We start from the raw sequence: 8,481 nt of genomic DNA on the forward strand, positions 1-8,481 counted from the left end.
TCTTCTCGAGTGCCAGAGCTGCAGAGATCGATATTCCAACAAGGTCTTGTGACACGGGACTGTAGTATCCTTCCCTCTCATAAACTCTCTTTCTTGCTGTCTGTCTGTCCTTCTTTCTCCACCCATCCCCTCTGTCTCCTCCTCTCTATCTCACCATCACTCTCGCGCTCTCTCTCTTTACTTCTCACAAACTATCTCCTCAATGTCTGAGTGAGAGAGAAAGAAAGAGAGGGATTGGGAGAACTACCTAAGAACACAGTACACACTGGGACAGCTCTAGCAGTACTAACATAGTACTACAGTATAGTAGGACAACTAGTAGTACCAACATTGTACTACTAGTACTTACAACCCCACATGGTATACAATTTGTGATTAATATATGTGCAATAACACTGGTATTACACTGTACATACTGTAATAAGCTAGAACAGTAATAGTTTATTACATTTATAATTTATACCCTATCCAATAATTTATCCTGTGAAAAGTATTGCATTTTGTATATTCCTTTATATATTTTACATATACCCCATATTATATATATTTTTTTTTTCAAAAAAATTTTACTTCACATTTTATTATTGTATTTTATTTTATTAGTATTATTATTATTATTCTCCATTTTTTCAGACTGTCCATTTTTAAGGACTGTTCATTTTTAAGGACTGTAACTGCTAATGGTCTGTCGTGAAACACACCAAACCAGACCAGAACAAATTCCTACAGAAGTGTATGTAACCGCGGAAGAAACTGATTCTGATTCTGATAGCGGGACCTCTAGTAGTACTAACATAGTATTACAGTATTTACTAGGGTGACCCCTGACCCCTAGTGAGGTCATCACAAGGTGCCCTGTCATCAGGACACTATCTTCGGAAGGTCCCTGATCGCCTTTCAGTGACCCACTTAGAATCTGGTTCACACATGCCTAACCATCCAGGCAAACCCAAACACAGACACCAATATACAGTAGTCACATTCACACACCTACACACAAACACACAAAGACCCAAAACCGTGTACACAAAGACATATGTTGAAATGCATGTATTCACGCACATACTCAAACCAAAGCCTCAAAAACACAGGTCAGCACACGTGGTGAACTGCAACACACGATGCTGACGGTCGGGCCCGGACGACAACGTGATTTTATCAAATTGTCATGAAGCATATGAAGAGAAATCATTTCTCATGATATCGAGGGAAACATTCAGATATGGTCCTAAATCCGATACGTGGGTGATTCGTGGCAATGCGACCTCACCCTTAACTGCCGTGATGAAATTTAAGCGTCTCTTACATCTTTCCATGTCAACACTCCTTATCAACCCCCTTTGCGATGCGACAAATTGCAGACGAAGGAAGGCGGAAGTGAGGACTCGGATCTGATTGATATTTGCACTTTGAGGCTCCTATTCAAGCTCAACTCTGGCCGCCAGGGAACTTTGCTCCGAACAACACTCCACCAGACTAGGGTCTGCAGGGCAGGATGGGTGCTTGTGATTCAGGTTCGACTTGCCTGAATGATTCGCAGCCCCCAACACAGCAATTTTAACTGCAATAGCCAACAGCACACATTGAGCACTGGGGTTTTCTGGGGTGGCGGGTCGCTGGTGGCTTAAGGTGTGCTGCGACCTGGCGGGGCTGCGGAGAGCGCCGCCGGGTGCCTTCCGGGTCCCCTGGGAGGGGGTGCTTGCTGTTGTGGGTGTGGGTTGGGGTGTGGGGTGCGGTTGCCGGCCTTTTGCTCCTGCTCCAGTTGGTTGTATGTGTGCACCCCTTGGGTCTCCTCGTGCTCCCTGGGACTGCGTTATGCTCCTCGGGACGGGCCGTGGGGTTTGCTCCACGGCCCTCTGGCTTCTCTGGGGGCCCATGGGTCTTTCGTGGCCACAGGGCAAGGTGCTCGGGGCTTTCCTGCAGCCGTAGGGTGTCTACGCAGCTGCGGAGCTCGGCGGGGCTCGGGATCCTTTCCACTGCTTGGAGGCGCGACAACATAATACTGACCTTATAGACCAGATCCAACACACACACCACCACACCTGCTTCAAGTGCACCCCAGCACCCTCCTGGTTGCATTCCTCTCCTTTCCTCCCTCATTTACTGCCATAATTATGACAGAAAGAGGCCACGTGACCAGTTGTAGTTCTAGTTTTCCTGGACCTAATTAACTGTTTTTTCAATACATGTTGTCATCCAATGTTTATGTTTTTGTGTAAATGTTGTTTGGTTCTGTGTTTAATTGTCTCACCCGTGGTGATTCTATCCCTCTTGGAGTAGTGATCAGTTATTAATAGACCCAAAGATGATAGTTCACCAAAGAGTTGGTGGTGGTTCTGTACAACAAAAACTGTGCTCTTGTCATCCTACAGGTCGTCCACAGGACAGAGCTATTGCAGCAGTTCTTGATGATTTAAGAATGAATAAAGAGTTGCATTGCAGGTTGAGATTTTGAACTCCACTTGCAAACTCTTGTCCTAAATGCAATGGCATACAAATACTGTGTTGTATGGCCAGCATGCTGACAGCACAGGTTAAAAAAAAAAAAAAAAAAAAAAGGAGAAAGTCGGAAAGTCTGGGTTTTCATTTGGCTCTGATCTCATTTCACCTATTGATCTCGAGACTATCTTTGAAGACACATGCACGCATGCACACACACGCACACACACACACACACACACACAGACACACATACACACACAGTCACAAGTGCTGTTATCTGAGGTTGAAGGTCAGATGAGGTAAGATTAGTGTGCTTTAGAGGGAGTCGTCTCAGTGGTTTATGAGTGATATCCAGTCAATCATTAGTCAACAACTTAATTCTCTGTTGTGATAAAGGCCTCACCCTTCTTTGGTCTGCATGATTAAGCTCTGATTGGAATCCAGAATTTGGCTGAGATCTTATTAGCTACAGTTCCCTTATCAGTCCATTATTCTTTAGGTGCCGTTTGAGGTCTGTTTTCTTGTGTTTACATGTTTTGTCCACAGTTTGTGGGCCATTAAATCTGCAGTGAAATTTGATATTATTTAGTGCTAAATGACACTATGACCACACAAAGTGTCAGCTGAAGCGACTCTCTCAATACTAGAACATTTTTTTTAATTTACCAATGATGAATAAAAAAATAAGAATCAAGCTTTAATACCGGAGTTTCAATACTTTCAGTTTGAGCCTTTGGCAGAAAAGTCCCTAGCCGGTCAAATCGTCTGATCGGCTACAGTGTGGGAGCACCAGCAGTAAATGGCACATCACAGTGACCAACATAGGGATGGACGGAGGAACTGATAAATAATTGAACAGAGGGATAAATAAAAGAAAAAAACACTGTCCTGACTTCACCTCGCTGACAGGTCAGATCGGATGCGCTGATACGAGACGTGCGACAGCGAAGTGACGCCCGCTCCCACAACAGAGGGAGTGAAACGTTGCTTCTATCCAATTCCCATCCTTTCGGATCTGATGATGAAGCAACACACACACACACACACACACACACACACACACACACACACGCACGCACGCACGCACACACACACACACACACACACACACACACACGCACACACACGCACACACACACACACACACACACACACACACAAACACGCACACACACAGGTGTGGCGTCATGGGAATTCTCCTTGTGTCCGATAAACAACAAAATACTACAATTCCACTGGTCAGCAACTATCTGTTACCTGAAACTACAAGCTGTGTTTACAACTTCCAGTCTAATATAAGCAATAATACATAAGGGGCTGGACCCCTATTGTTTTTGGTCATATTTTGTTTGTTGGTTTTTTTTTTGTATCTAAAACGCAGCAACCGCAGTACACACTGACATGGTTGAGGTCTCGTTAGAACAAGTACAAGTTTGATCAATATCAATGTACATTTTGAGCAGAAATAAGTGAAAAACCGTTGCAAATTTACCGGTAGTTGAACAATGTTGGTGCACCTCGATTAATTTGAGCTGTGACATCACCATCCAATGTTATCGTGGCGGGCCAAGGGGGCGAGGTCAAGCCGCGGCTGCAGACAGGCGGTGCAGGCTCCCACTCTGGGGCCGCTCAGCTGCTGGGGATCGGGCGAATCAACCGAGGGGCTCCGCTGATTCGTCTGACCCTGGACCAGGAAATAATTTTGGTTTTGTTTGTCCCAGTAGTGAAAAGGGTCACCCTTTGCAGGCGATCGGACCCGGCAACATGAGGGCTAAGCTGGCCGGACTCCCTCCAAGCCGTAGCCCTCGCCGAGGCCTATGGCCACACCTCTGCCTACCATGCTGGCCCGGAAAGGGGCCCTCCAAGGGAGGTGTGGGACGTCGTCCGTTGGGGCCCCGCCGAGGGGCCCACGCCTGGATCCGGCGAGCCACACTCTGACTCAGACACCTGGGCAAATTACCCACTATCCTGGACACCTCCCCTCCAATCAGATGAATTTATGCAAATTATAATTTACCAGTGAACTTGAACTCCTGTCTCCCACCTCCCCCCACAGTCATACTCACCCAGGGTTACACTAGTTATTTACGACAGACTACTATAAACATTTTTTTTAGATTACTGTACACATTTTAACTTTTATTATTTTTATTAAATATAAAGATACAGAAACTGTACAGTTTTTATTTTTGTTTTTTTTCGGGCTAAAAGTATCTCAAACACCACAACGGCAGAACGCACAGATATGGTTGAGGTCTAGTTAGAACCGGGGCGTTTCAGGTGTCTAGTCAAGTTTGATCAATATCGATCTATATTTGGAGCAGAATTTAGTGAAAATATTTAATTTAATTTGTTTCTGGAGCGGGCCACTTTGTGACACCAACATCCAAAGTTATATAGGTTCAAGCTTCGTCCCTCGAAAGACATTTCTCTCCAGCCACTTGCGAGTACGACACAGAGGGTGAAGGGGGGTCATTTAACTTTGTGCCGATCTTCGTGCACGGAGCATAGCTACTTCGTTACTCCTTTCTGCTTTCCTTTATATTCTTTCCACTTTCAAGATTCAAGATTCAAGATTTTTATTTGTCACATACATATACATACTTCCATACATATATGCAGTGAAATGTAATGCAACGCACCCGGTGATAGCACACAATATGTCCTAGGAAAAAATTAAAAATAAAATAAAATAAAAAGTAGAAAATTCCTTTCTAATAGACCGACTAACTGACTCCTAAAACGTAATACAGTAAGTGGAATACTTATAGAATAAGATAAAAATATATAGAATAAAATACAATAAAAATAAATTGAAATAAAATGGAATAGCTAGAAGGAATATGCCTATGTATATACAGATATGTGCATTTAAAGTGGCATGTGAATTAAAGCGGCATGTGAATGTGAATAGAGTGAGGTAGTGTTTGCGATAATACAGCACAGTATACAACAGTACGGCGCAGCAATACGGCATCACGAACAACCCTGAACAGTGACACAGTATGCGGTACAGTATGCTGCATACAGTATAGTAGGTAGTGGAGCCTAGTGCATGGCTCAGTTAGGACCCCTGGTGAGGTCAGCGTTGACAGTTCTAATGGCGTGCGGGAAAAAACTCCGTCTCAGTCTCTCTGTTCTCGCTGCGTGACTGCGGAGGCGCTTGCCTGACCGCAGCAGCTGAAACAGTCCGTTGTTGGGGTGATGAGGATCCTTCATGATCCTGCGGGCTCTGCTACTACACCTCCTGGTGTATAACTCCTGCAGGGAGGGGAGGGTAGTTCCAGTGGTACGTTCAGCTGAACGCACCACCCTCTGCAGGGCCCGCCTGTCCTGGGCAGTACAGTTCCCAAACCAGGCAGTGATGTTGCCTGTCAGGATGCTCTCCACTGCTCCAGAGTAGAAGGACTTGAGGATCCTCACCAAGACCCGGAATTTCCTCAGCTGCCTGAGGTGGTAGAGACGCTGCCTCGCCTTTCTCACCAGAGTGTCTGTGTGAACAGTCCATGTTAAGTCCTCTGTGATGTGGACTCCCAGATATCTGAAGCTGCTCACCCTATCGACAGAAGTCCCATTAATCCACAAGGGCGCGTGCGTCCTCGATTGTGATCCACGCCTAAAGTCCACAATGAGCTCCTTGGTTTTGCTGACGTTCAGGTGGAGGCTGTTGTCCTGGCACCAGAGTGACAGGTCAGCCACCTCCTCGTGGTAGGACTTCTCATCGCAGTCGGTGATCAGGCCCACGACCACGGTGTCGTCAGCAAACTTGATGATGGTGTTGGAGCTGGACCTGGCCACACAGTCATGTGTGTACAGGGAGTACAGTAGGGGGCTGAGGACGCAGCCCTGGGGGGATCCTGTGTTCAGGGTGAGGGAGCTTGACATGTACTTCCCCACCTTGACCACCTGGGGGCGGCCTGTGAGGAAGTCCAGGATCCAGGTGCACAGCGGACCATTCAATCCTAGCTCCATCAGCTTGACAGCCAGTCTGGTGGGAACTATGGTGTTGAAAGCTGAACTATAATCAATGAACAGCATTCTCACATAGGCCCCCTTCTGGCCATCCAGGTGCGTGAGCGTGGTGTGCAGTACCTGGGAGACCGCGTCATCCGTGGATCTGTTCTGCCGGTACGCGAACTGCAACGGGTCCAAGGTGCGGGGGAGGGAGGCGCAGATGTAATCCTTAATCAGCCTCTCGAAACACTTCATGACCACCGAGGTGAGGGCCACCGGACGGTAGTCATTCAGGCAGGTTGGAGAGGCGATCTTCGGGACAGGAACGACGGTGGACCTCTTGAAGCAGGATGGGACCACTGATTCAGCCAGGGAGATGTCGAATATTGTGGTGAACACCGGAGCTAGCTGGTTAGCACAGGTCTTCAGTACTCGTCCAGATATGCCGTCTGGGCCCGCAGCTTTTTTGTTTGTATTGCAGATACCACCACATACACAAAAAAAAGTAAGTAGAATAAGTCGGTAGCCTTGTCTGCCATCTAAGGTGTGCTGTAAAACTCCCAACACTCCATTGCGTACCTAAAACGACTCAACTGGTCCCTGTGTATTGCTGCCTGCAGCTTTATGTGTCCCACCACAGCAAAAGCCGCCATCTCACTCATTTCTAAAATCGCCAGGAGCAGCCAAATAAGTTGAAAAAACCTTCTTGAAGGAAAATTTGATTTTTTTTTTGTTCATTTATGGGGTTTTTTTTATCCTTCAACGTATTTTCAAAACCGAGTTTGATTTATAAATAGTAGAAAATGTTCAAACCATGGAGTTAAATATTCCCGTTAGATTACATGGGGAGATGCAGTTCACCTTCTGAGACGCAGAACAGCGCTGAACAACGCCGAACGACCGTTTCCTTTAAAGCGCCCGTCCAGCTGAAGATCATTCATCCATATTCCATGTGATATGAAGTCACAATGTGAAACCGTTTTGACAGAGTTCAACCTAAATCGTACTACTTTTACACCACTGTTGTGAAACGGCAAAGAAGAAAAACCCTTCGCGTCACGCACCTACGTCACTTCCGTAATAGACGGTTAAAGCGCAGCACGGGGGGTGTTTCGGTCTCACTTGTCTGTGAAAACTTTCTTCTCCATATCGTTATGGATTACGCGAAGCGGGTGACGGAGGCTCTGAAACATATTTCGGACCTTTATCTGACCAGTGTGATAGATCCAAGTCAGTGTTACTGACTTTTATACTGACTTCGAACTAATACTGAACTTCATTTTCCGCTATGACAGTCAGTTCTCCGACGGCGACGCAGAAAACGACAGCGCTGCTGAATTTGATATTACTCCAGACTTGGAGAACATTTCAAACAGCGGATTTCAAACTTAATGTGACGATGAAACGGAATATTTTCAAGAACCAATGGAGGAGACCGAAGATACGTCTGTTGTTGTTACAACGAAAGAAGTCAATGACGTGATGAAGTCCGTTGAGGTTGGCGACAGATTTTCAGATTTTCTGAGACTCATAATATTGATAGACTCTAAATTTTGTTGTGTTGTCCGTACTTTTAAACTCCAAAATAATTCCACTTTTATAAAACATGTATATTATCATTGTTAAATAAAAGCTTTTTTTTAAAACCAAATTAGTTGTGTGTTGTTGAGCTGTTCGTGAATGGCCCATTCAGCAGTATGTTAATTAGCCATGAGGCTTTGTTTGTCCGCCAACACCATTTGCATTCTGGGAGCTGGCTGAATGAACCTGGTGTGGGTAAAACTTTGGAGGTGATTATCTCAGAATCACGGTTTGCCACACCCTTGTCTTTTACAAGTCATAGCTTTAAAAATATTTGCTTGATTTGCACAAGTGACACTTTGTTTGGAAGCTCTGATTCTGCACTTTCAAATGATGCAAAAAAAAAAACTTGAAAGCTGCCAAATGACCCTAAAGTAAACAGTAGGTCACATATTTAATGTGTTTGGGAACATTATCAGAAATTTTATAATTTTAAAATTTTATCAAAAATTATCAGAATTTTTTAATCTAAAACTATTTGAAACAGAAGAACTGCAGAAGCCA

Source organism: Zeus faber, assembly GCF_960531495.2.
Source record: "Zeus faber genome assembly, chromosome: 19".
NCBI lineage: Eukaryota > Metazoa > Chordata > Actinopteri > Zeiformes > Zeidae > Zeus > Zeus faber.